Source organism: Rhincodon typus, chromosome 5 (assembly GCF_021869965.1).
Source record: "Rhincodon typus isolate 14 chromosome 5, sRhiTyp1.1, whole genome shotgun sequence".
Classification (NCBI taxonomy): domain Eukaryota; kingdom Metazoa; phylum Chordata; class Chondrichthyes; order Orectolobiformes; family Rhincodontidae; genus Rhincodon; species Rhincodon typus.
This window is the reverse complement of record NC_063336.1, coordinates 16,149,529-16,161,121: the sequence shown is the minus strand read 5'-3', so window position 1 is coordinate 16,161,121 and position 11,593 is coordinate 16,149,529.

The following is an 11,593-nucleotide window of genomic DNA, read 5'->3' as shown; positions in this document are numbered from 1 at the left end:
GGATGATGCGTTGGATCCGGAAGTTGGTGGGGTGGTACGTGAGGACGAGGGGGATTCTTTTTTGGTTGTTATTGCGGGGACGGGGTGTGAGGGATGAGTTGCGGGAAATGTGGGAGACACAGTTGAGGGCGTTCTCGACCACTGAGGGGGGGAAGTTGCGGTCCTTGAAAAACGAGGACATCTGAGATGTACGGGAGTGGAATGCCTCATCCTGGGAGCAGATGCGGCGGAGGCGAAGGAATTGGGAATAGGGGATGGCATTTTTGCAGGAAGGTGGGTGGGAGGAGGTGTATTCTAGGTACCTGTGGGAGTCGGTGGGCTTGAAATGGATATCGGTTTCTAGGTGGTTGCCTGAGATGGAGACAGAGAGGTCCAGGAAGGAGACAGAGGTATTAGAGATGGTCCAGGTGAACTTAAGGTTGGGGTGGAAGGTGTTGGTGAAAGGGTTGAACTGTTCGAGCTCCTCGTGGGAGCACGAGGCGGCGCCGATACAGCCATCAATGTAATGGAGGAAGAGGTGGGGTTTAGGGCCAGTGTAGGTACGGAAGAGGGATTGTTCCACGTAACCTACAAAGAGGCAGGCATAGCTTGGGCCCATGCAGGTACCCATGGCCACCCGCTTTGTCTGTAGGAAGTGGGAGGAATTGAAAGAGAAGTTGTTGAGAGTGAGGACGAGTTCGGCTAAGCGGATGAGGGTGTCAGTGGAGGGGGACTTGTCGGGCCTGCGGGACAGGAAGAAGCGGAGGGCCTTTAGGCCATCTGTAAGGGGAATGCAGGTGTATAGTGGCTGGACGTCCATGGTAAAGATGAGGTTGGGGACCGGGGAATTGGAAGTTCTGGAGGAGGTGGAGGGCGTGGGTGGTGTCACGGACGTAGGTAGGGAGTTCCTGGACCAAGGGGGAGAAAATGGAGTCCAGATAGTTGGAGATAAGTTCGGTGGGGCAGGAGCAGGCGGAGACAATGGGTCGACCAGGGCATTCAGGTTTGTGGATTTTGGGAAGGAGATAGAAGCGGTCGGTGCGGGGTTGGGGAACGATGAGGTTGGAGGCTGTGGGTGGGAGGTCACCTGAGGTGATGAGGTTGTGGATGGTTTGGGAGATGATGGTTTGGTGCTCGGGGGTGGGGTCATGATCAAGGGGGCGGTAGGAGGAGGTGTCGGAGAGTTGGCGTCTGGCCTCGGCGATGTAGAGGTCAGTGCGCCATACTACAACTGCTCCTCCCTTGTCCGCAGGTTTGTTGGTGAGGTTGGGATTGGAGCGGAGGGCTGCACGTTCTGCGGGGGAGAGGTTGAGGCGATTGATGTCACAACGGCAGGTGGAGATGAAGAGATCGAGGGAGGGTAGGAGGCCTTGGGGTGGTGTCCAGGAGGAAGGGGTGTGCTGGAGGCGGAAGAAGGGGTCCGTAGAGGGAGGGTTAGGTTCATGGTTTCTACGGACGCTTTCTCCCATCCTGGGTCTCCTGCAGTGCCACAACGATGCCACCCGAAGGTTGCAGGAACAGCAACTCATATTCCGCTTGGGAACCCTGCAGCCCAATGGTATCAATGTGGATTTCACAAGCTTCAAAATCTCCCCTCCCCCTACCGCATCCCAAAACCAGCCCAGCTTGTCCCCGCCTCCCTAACCTGTCCTTCCTCCCACCTATCCCCTCCTCCCACCTCAAGCCCCACCCCCATCTCCTACCTACTAACGTCATCCCGCCCCCTTGACCTGTCCGTCCTCCCTGGACTGACCTATCCCCTCCCTAACTCCCCACCTACACTCACCTTTACTGGCTCCATCCCCGCCTCTTCGACCTGTCTGTTTCCTCTCCACCTATCTTCTCCTCTATCCATCTTCTATCCGCCTCCCCCGCTCTCCCTATTTATTTCAGAACCCCCTTCCCCTCCCCCATTTCTGAAGAAGTGTCTAGGCCCAAAACGTCAGCCTTTCTGCTCCTATGATGCTGCTTGGCCTGTTGTGTTCATCCAGCTCTGCACCTTGTTGTCTCAGATTCTCCAGCATCTGCAGTTCCTACTATCTCTAACTGAATGAAATGTTGCTTTATTGAAACTTATGAATCCTGGTGGGACTTGGCAGAATGGATGCTGAGAAATTATTCCTCTTTATGGAGAACCTAAAGCCAAGGGACACAGTTCAAAGTAAGGGTTTGTCATTTAAGACAGAGATGAGTACAGTAGGGAGTTGGATAATCAGTTAGTTAGTTGAAAGAGATTGGCTGTTCAGGACACAGGAAGAGCTCTCTTCCCTTTCTAGTTTGGAAAATTTTAATATGCATCCAAACGGTAAATTGGGCACCAGGTTTAATAAACTATTTGAAGAGCAGGGAGATCACTGCAGGATGAACCACCATTCAAGACTGTGGCACAGGTGTGGTGGTGGAATTTCAGCCTCCACACTACACTGCAGAGTTGATAATCCTAGTGGTAAATGCATTGAGAAAATTGCAGTGGTGGAAATTGTGAGGGTGGGGGCACCTGCTGATAGCAAGACCCTTTTAAGATCCAGATTGACTATGTGGAGTAAACACATAAAATCCCTACACTGCAGAGAGAGATGCTGGCCCATCAAATCAGCAGAAACATGCAGACACAATTGAGAATGTGCAAACTCCACACAGACCGTCACTCAAGGCTAGAACTGAACCCAGGTCCCTGATACTATAAGGCAGCAGTGCTAACCACTGAGCTACCATGCCACCCAATAATGTTGGATTTGCTTTTCTGACCGGTTTAAATCTGGGGACCTTTCAAATGAGAGACAAACATGATAGCTGCTGTACTACAGCAATGCAACAGAGAAACAGGCCATTCAGCCCAACCTTCATGATGATGTTTCTACGCTTCCTCCAGTCATTTCATGATCTAAATAATTATTACAGCAATTTATTCTATTCTCACTGAAATGTTTGTCTAGTTTCATCTATACTATTCACGTCAACTGTTCCCTGTGGTAATGAGTTCTACATGCTACCTTCTTTGGATAAAGTATTGTCTTCTGAATTCCTTTTTAGATTTATTGGTGACTATTTTATATTGATAGTCATTAGCTTTGCCCTTCCCTCTGGAGGAAGCATTCTGTTGTAGTCATTCTGACAAAAACCTTTCACCTCCTCAGCCAGCTTTTGGTTAAAGAAGCAGAACCCAGCCTGTCAATCCTTCCATGAAATGTAAATTTTCCTGATCTCATCCTTGTTAATCTTTGCTGTACCCTCTCCAATGCTTCTACTTCCATTTTAAATGATGATAATGGTCAGAAACACAGAACTCTGCAAGAGTGGTCTAACCAAAGTTTGATAAAAGTTTAACATAATTCCCTACTCTTAATTCTATCCCTCTAGACATAAAACCTAGGACTTGATTTGCTTTTTCCACGGCCTTGATAACCTCTCACACAACTTCTAATAACCTGCATTTGCACTTTAGGTATCCCTTGTTCTTCTAACCCCTCTAGACTTGCTTCTTCTAAGTAATAAATGATCCCCTTATACCTCCACTAATATGTACTACTTCATATTTAGTTATGTTGAACTTCATTTGCAAATATATGCCTATTCTGTAAGTATATTAATATCCTCCTGGAATTTGTTCCATCCTGTTCAGTATTAATTATCTTTTCAGTTCGGTCATCAGGATAGAAATTGTATTTTTGATTGCAAAGTCCTGGATCAACACTGACCTTTGTGGAATATCACTTTGCACTCTGAATAATTATCCTTTACTCCCACTCTCTAACTCGGAGGCAGGTAGCAATCCATTCTGCTTTTCTTCTTCCGACTTCACAAGCTTATCTGGGAGGGGTTCCTCAGCTACAGGAGGAAGGCAATTCAGAAAAATGCATGGCAGAATTTTCCCCCCGGTAGACAAGAAGGAAATACCTCTAATATAGGATGGTTTCCACAGGAAAAGCTTAGTAGCTTTGAAGCCCTCAGCTAGAATACCATGGGGCTGCAGGCTTTTGTTGTTTTTGATCCACTTTATAACTTGTTACAACACTGATGGTAAAACATCCTTTTGATTCTACCACAGGATACTTGGGGATAGGCAAAAGAACATCAGGAGCGTTTGTGGATTCACAGGGAATTGTTCAAAATATAAATTTTCAGCATTGACATCCTTAAGAAGAGAAGCACCATCCTATGAGCAAAGGGGATTTGGCATATTTGGACTTGATCTGTAACAAACAGATGAACATGCACATCAGGAGCAGGAGGAGGACATTCAACCCCCTTGAGCAAATTCCACTATTCAGTAAGATCACAGCTAATCTAGGGACGGGCAATAGATGCTGGGAAGTCCACTTCCCACTAATAAGTTTTTTTTAAAAATTATTTCATGTACCTTCCTACTAACCTTTGGCAATCAATGCACGAGGACACGTAGATCTCGCAACTCTAAAATCTTTCACCATTTAGATCATGTACTTCTTTTCTATTCTTTTTCCAAAATGGGTAACTTCAGATTTTCCCACATTATATTTATTTGCCCAATGTTTGCCCATTCATTGAACCTATCTATACCCCTTTGTAGCATCCTTACATCCTCTCCACAACTTTCTTTTCCACCTCTTCTTGCGTTTTCAGCAAATTTAGTGACCATACCTTTGTTGCTTTTATTCAAGTCATTTATATAAATTGCAAAAAAAAGTGAAATATCAGCACTGATCCTAAATTGGCTGACTACCTATCAAAAAGATAATGGCCTATTTACACCTTCTTTTGCTTTCCTGTTAGCTAGACAATCTTCTTTCCATGCCAATATGTTTTCTTGAACACAAAACTTTTATTTTCTGGAATAAATTTTGTTATGGCACCTTATCAAATACCTTCTGGAAATCTAATGACAGTATATTCATCAATTCCCCTATATTCACAAGAACATTACTTTTTCAGAAGAACTCCAATAAAACGTTTGAACAGGATTTCACTTTCACAAAACACTGTTGACTCTGCCTGATTATCTTGAACTAACTAAAGTGTCCTAATTATAGCTTCTAAAAGTTTCCCTCTGACAGATGTTAAGCTCACTGGCTTGTAGTTTCCTGCTTTGTTTCCCCCGCTTTTCGAATAAGGGAGCGCTATTCACTATTTTCCAAACTCATGGAACCTTCCTTGAATCTAGGGAATTTTGAAGAATTGGAACCAAACCACCAAATTTTCTCTCAAAATTTATTTTAAAAACCTCGGATGAAGTCAGTCAGGACTGGGGAATCTGTCAGCTTGCACTTCCAACAATTTGCCCAGTACCATTTCCCTAGTGATTTTAATGTCCTGGAGTTCCTCCCTCCTATTCAAGCAAAACTGCTGAAAAATCAACTTCGATGTATTGGATATGATGTTCGGATGGCTGAAAAGCATTTTCTTTGCTAGGTCCAGTTTTCAGCTGGCCAACAGTCCTGAGGAGGAGACAACAAGGTGCAGGGCTGGATGAACACAGCAGGCCAAGCAGCATCATAGGAGCAGAAAGGCTGAAGCGGAAATGCTTTGAAGCTCGACTTGGCCCCATTCATATCATTAACTAAGAGGAGCAAAATGGTGACAACTTATCTATCAGACTGCAGGATGCTTTAACTGAACATCTTAATGTAGAAGCAGAGAAGGAAGAACCTTGGTAGAAACACATGACCTCAAATAGACACCATCTTCAATTTGGAGGACGCTTGATGATGGGGTACCTTATCTTCCATTAATGGATAGCCATGGGTCACAGTGGGTGGAATGGCTCTCGACACTTGCATTTCAACTGAGGAGAATATGGGTTTGTTAGGCCTAAGTGGACACAGGAAGAAGTTAGTTTACATTGTCAGCCAGAGACTAACCAAAACATAGATAGCAGTGCCCTCCACTGGATTTTGGCTGTAAAGTCTCCACGACGAACAATCCAATTCAGAATCACAGCCAGTGAGCACACTCTGCTGGTTGAAATGTTGAAGTGACATCAAGGCTCTAGATTAAAAGGAGGCCAGAATGCACAGAAGTTGACAGATTCAAAACGGCTCTACAGCGAGATCCAGCAATGCTTCTTTTGTAAACATCCAAGCTAGTGGGGATCAGCAGGACATTAACATTGAAAATGAACATTGGCTGGGGTAGGGAGGTGGTTGATTGGTTTTCTCAATAATTATAGCATTTCTGAAGAAGGGTCTAGGCCCGAAACATCAGCCTTCCTGCTCCTCTGATGCTGCTTGGCCTGCTGTGTTCATCCAACTCTACACCTTGGTATCTCAGATTCTCCAGCATCTGCAGTTCCTACTATCTCTGAAACAGTATCTTGACCATGTTTGTCCAGCCCGAGAAATAAATGCCAGACCCAATGAAGACACAGACAAGCAGAGGAACACCTGCTGGAGTCAGGACTGTCAAGTTAGAGGAAACAGGTGCTCTGATAAAATGCAATTGACCTGAAAATGTTGGGTTCATTTTATGAACAAAATGGGTGGATTTGGATCAGTGCAAAGTTAAATGGTGATCCTGAGGTCATTACCTTCGAGATCCTATTTTTTATTCCCTGGCTCCCTCTATTCTGCTTGCCAGGATGTCAGAGTCTTTTTACCATTAGTTGTTTGTTACTGTTAGGCCCAATCTCCACATAATTTGTGGGATAGACAGAGAAGGATAGAGGTATTCCCAGACAGGATACCCAAAATCATGAAGCTCCCAGGTTGGTGGGGGTGGGGGAAAACAGGTGAAATGGCTAACCTTCTTTCTTCAAATAGGTTGGTTGTAACAAGGTCCACTTAACACCAAATCCCGTTCCTTATGGATACCTTTCTCCCAAATCCAAATGTATTTGCATTTTAAAATAATCTAATTTAACCAGGCTTTTTTAGATTTTGCAAAAAAGAGCAAGTTTAATAATTACTAAGCATGAAAAGGTAGTAATGTAATACCATTCAAAAAAAAACTTAGAAATAAGAAATGAATCCAGAAATACAAACTTTTAAAAAAATATATATAGATCAGTCTCCGAATTGTTTGAGAAGAGTGAATAGTTGAATGTTACAGCCATTGCAGTGGCAGTTATTGGTTGTGTGCAGATTGGTAATTTACCAGATGTGTCATTAGTTTTACAGATAGAATCTCAAAGCTTATCAATAGTTCCAATTCCTTTCAATCATGATTGAATTCCAGCACTCAGGGCAAGAGAGAGTCCTTTGGTTATGAGATAACAAGGTGTAGAGCTGGATGAACACAGCAGGCCAAGCAGCATCAGAGGAGCAGGAAAGCTGACGTTTTGGGCCGAGACCCTTCTTCAGAAATGGGGGAGGAGAAAGGGATTCTGAAATAAATAAGGAGAGAGGGGAAGGCGGATAGAAAATGGATAAAGGAGAAGATAGATGGAGAGGAGACAGACAGGTCAAAGAGGCGGGGTTGGAGCCAGTGAAGGTGAATGTAGGTGGGGAGTTAGGGACGGAATAGGTCGGTCCAGGGAAGACAGACAGGTCAAGGAGGCGGGATGAAGTTAGTGGGTAGGAGATGGGGGTGGGGCTTGAGGTGGGAGGAATGGTTAGGGAGGCCGGGACAAGCTGGGCTGGTTTTGGGATGCAGTCAGGGGAGGGGAGATTTTGAAACTTGTGAAGTCCACATTGATACCCTTGGGCTGCAGGGTTCCCAAGCGAAACATGAGACGCTGTTCCTGCAGCTTTCGGGTGGCATCATTGTGGCTATGCAGGAGGCCCAGGATGGACATGTCATCCAAGGAGTGGAAGGGGGAGTTGAAATGGTTCGCGACTGGGAAGTGTAGTTGTTTGTTGTGAACCGAGCGTAGGTGTTCCACAAAGCAGTCGCCAAGCCTCCGCTTGGTTTCCCCGATGCAGAGGGGGCCACAACGGGAACAGCGGATACAGTATGCCACATTAGCAGATGTGCAGGTGAACATCTGTTTGATATGGAAGGTCTTCTTAGGGCCTGGGATGGGGGCGGGGGGGTGGGAGGGAGAGGTGTGGGGGCAGGTGTAGCACTTGCTACGGTTGCAGGGAAAAGTGCTGGGTGTGGTGGGGCTGGAGGGGAGTGTGGAGTGGACAAGGGAGTCACGGAGATAGTGGTCCCTCTGGAAAGCAGATAAGGGTGGGGAGGGAAAAATGTCTTTGGTAGTGGGGTCAGATTGCAGATGGCGCAAGTGTCAGAGGATGATGCGTTGGATTCAGAGGTTGGTGGGGTGGTACGTGAGGACAAGGGGGATTCTGTTTTGGTTGTTATTGCGGGTAGGGGGTGTGAGGGATGAGTTGCGGGAAATGCAAGAGACACGGTCGAGGGCATTTTCGACCACTGTGGAGGGGAAGTTGCAGTCCTTGAAAAACGAGGACATCTGGGATGTCGGGAGTGGAATGCCTCATCTCGGGAGCAGATGTGGCAGAGGCGAAGGAATTGGGAATAGGGAATGGCCTTTTTGCAGGAAGGTGGGTGAGAGGAGGTGTATTCTAGGTAGCTGTGGGAGTCGGTAGGCTTGAAATGGATAATCAGTTTCCAGGTGGATGCCAGAGATGGAGACAGAGAGGTCCAGGAAGGAGAGAGAGGTATCAGAGATGGTCCAGGTGAACTTAAGGTTGGGGTGGAAGGTGTTAGTGAAGTGGATGAACTGTTCGAGCTCCTTGTGGGAGGTCCTTGTCCTTTGGTTGTCCTGTTTTCTTTGGTCTGGCAGCTAGGAGGCTGACTTCTTGCAATGAGAGAGAGAGTCCTTTTACCTGTAACCCAGGGTGATCAGGACTAGTTCTTTGTGACCTTCACAGTATGTTAAACATTAAACCCAGGCTGATACACACAAGAACCACTAGCACACTCCAGTAGAGTTAAAATTGGCTTTCAAATGGATAAGAAACAGACAAAATGTGTCTGCAGAGATAGTAGGAACTGCAGATGCTGGAAAATCTGAGATAACAAGGTGTAGGGCTGGATGAACACAGCAGGCCAAGCAGCATCATAGGAGCAGGAAGGCTGATGTTTCGGGCCTCGACCCTTCATCAGAAAAGGGTCTAGGCCTTTCTGATGAAGTGTCTAGGCCCGAAACGTCAGCCTTCCTGCTCCTACGATGTTGATTGGCCTGCTGTGTTCATCCAGCTCTACACCTTGTTATCTCAAAATGTGTCTGCAGTTTGGCACATCATCTGCAGGGGAAAGCTTCTGTTGACCAATGTCTTATCATCTTTGCAGTCACAAGAGATCACAGTCCAGTCTGTTCTGATGTACTTCTTCCCCTTTTGACGGGCTGTTGTTTAAAGTTTCTTGCACCTCCAGTAGCATATTCTGAGAGTTCCACTTTCTAGGCAGCCATCTAATTTACATCTGCAGCCATTTTTGCTTGTGTCACTCTTCTACATAAAAAAAATGGAATTACGAATTGAAAAATATCTACACTACTTTGTGGTTCTGACCTGTGGGCATAATACTGACATGGATCAGAATCACTGGCTGTTCTCCCTTTCCCTTGAAAATGTCCTAGCTGCTCGATGACATCCTTGATGCTAGCAACATGGTCATATACAATCCTAGTGTCACTTCCGCAGCCTCAGAAACATGTACACGTTCCCATTAGGATAGAGTCCCCTGTCACAATTGCTATCCCAATATTTTTCCCCCCTCTTTCCCATCCCATGCAGCTGAGCCACATATAGTGCCACAGACTTGGCTCTCACTTCATTCCTCCATCAATATCCAAAACAGAAAATGTCAAAAAAGAGAAGTGGCCCCAAGAGACTTTTGTACTACTTCCATGGTGTTTTTTTATTTCTGCCTGTGCACTGTTCACCTGTGATGTGATAATCTTTTTGTACTTGTTGTCTACAAATACCTCTGACTTGGAAATACTCCACTGACTCCAACCACCACCCCAGATCTGACACGTGGATTTCTTGTAGCTACAACTGAAGACATACCCTGTGCAAGTGATTACGCTGGATACTGAAAACATCCCTGACTTTCCAAATCCCACAAATGCATTTCCTGGCTTAGCTGCCTTCCCATGACTTACACTCCATTTATTTCCTCTAGTTTGAGAAATATTAAATAAATACATATTACACACACACACCCCAAGGGGACGTACCTTGTTTCTTATACTTTAAATGTACAATTTTTTTTACTTTAAAGGTTGGACAGGGGAAATACTCACCTTTTCTTACTCACCAAGGCAGCCACTTGTCCCATGTTGGCTCCTGGTCCCACTTGAAGAGCATTTCCTCTGTAATGTTACTCATTAACATTTTCAAAACTCACCCATCTTGCACAGCTATTCAAGTCCTAGTCTCGAGACTGAAGACGGAGAAAGAAGATGGAGAAAGAAAATGGAGGAAAAGAGGACCTCCCTCTCCTTCTCACCAAACTCCCTTTTCATCAAACTTGCAGGTTACCAATCTGCACCAGAGCACGACTGACAGTCCACTTCTTTCATTTAAACTAGTTGGATTCAGCTCACTCCTCTACAAGGCAGTTACTAAAACTGTTGTCAGTTACACAATTAGATCTCACTTGCTCTGCAACAAGGACCTCAATTTGCTCGATTAACCCTGCCCTCAAGTCTCTAAGAAACTTTAGATTGGAAACAGTAACATTTCAGAAAGTGTTAAATTGCAGGCAAGCAGTGCTAAATTTTATACAAAATTAACCCCTTAAAACTGAACACTCACTTCCTCTAATTTAGTCTTACCACTCGTATCAGGTTTGTCTTCTAGGCACTTAACTGTCCAGTCATGAAATGGTTGCAGTACAGTAGCAGTCCATCAACTTCATGTCATCACTCCAACAGCAATTTAGTTTGTATATAAATACACAGACTGTAGTAAACCAGGGTGGCAGTTAAAATGCAGATTGTAATGTAGAATTACCATGTTGCGGTGTTACGTCAAGAATGGATTTTAAATATTCTTACGTACGTGTTATTCAGGAATGTCAGAAAAGGAACAGAGGAGGGCATTTCAATCTTAGAGAAAGAGGACGCCTCAGAGGTTTCATGTAAGGAGTCAATATGTCCAGAGCTACTGAATAAAAGGATACAATTACATTGCTCAGTGTAGTCTATAGACAACTAACTAGTGGAAAGGATGTAGAGGAACAAATCTGTAGGATAATTACAGAGAAATGTCGATGTCATGCAGTATTGGAATGGGGGACTTAAATTACCTAAAAACAGACTGGGATACTGGTGCTGTAAAGTGTTGTTGATTGTGTTGGAGAGTCTCCTACAGTAGTATGTGTCCAGTCCAACAAGAAAGGTCACTGTCAGAAGTCACACAACATCAGGTTATAATTCAACAAGTTTTTTTTAAAATCACAAGTGTTCAGAGCGCTGCTCCTTCATAAGGTGAAGTCCACCCATGCTTTTCCTCACCAAAATCCATCAACACAACACTCCATTCCCTTTCTTTTCTAGGAATTTTCCAATCAACCCATACATAGATGTTACTATACACCTTTAGAACAGGTAAGACTTGAACCTGGGCCTCCTTAAAGGATAGGACAGTACCACTACATCTATGCAACACTTCTACCAGGTTCTCTGGTGATGAGTTCCACATTCTTACCATTTTGATTTCTTCCCAAGTTTGTTTTTAATTTCTTTAGTGACTTGTACATTGATAGCCTCTCATGATGCTTTTCCTTA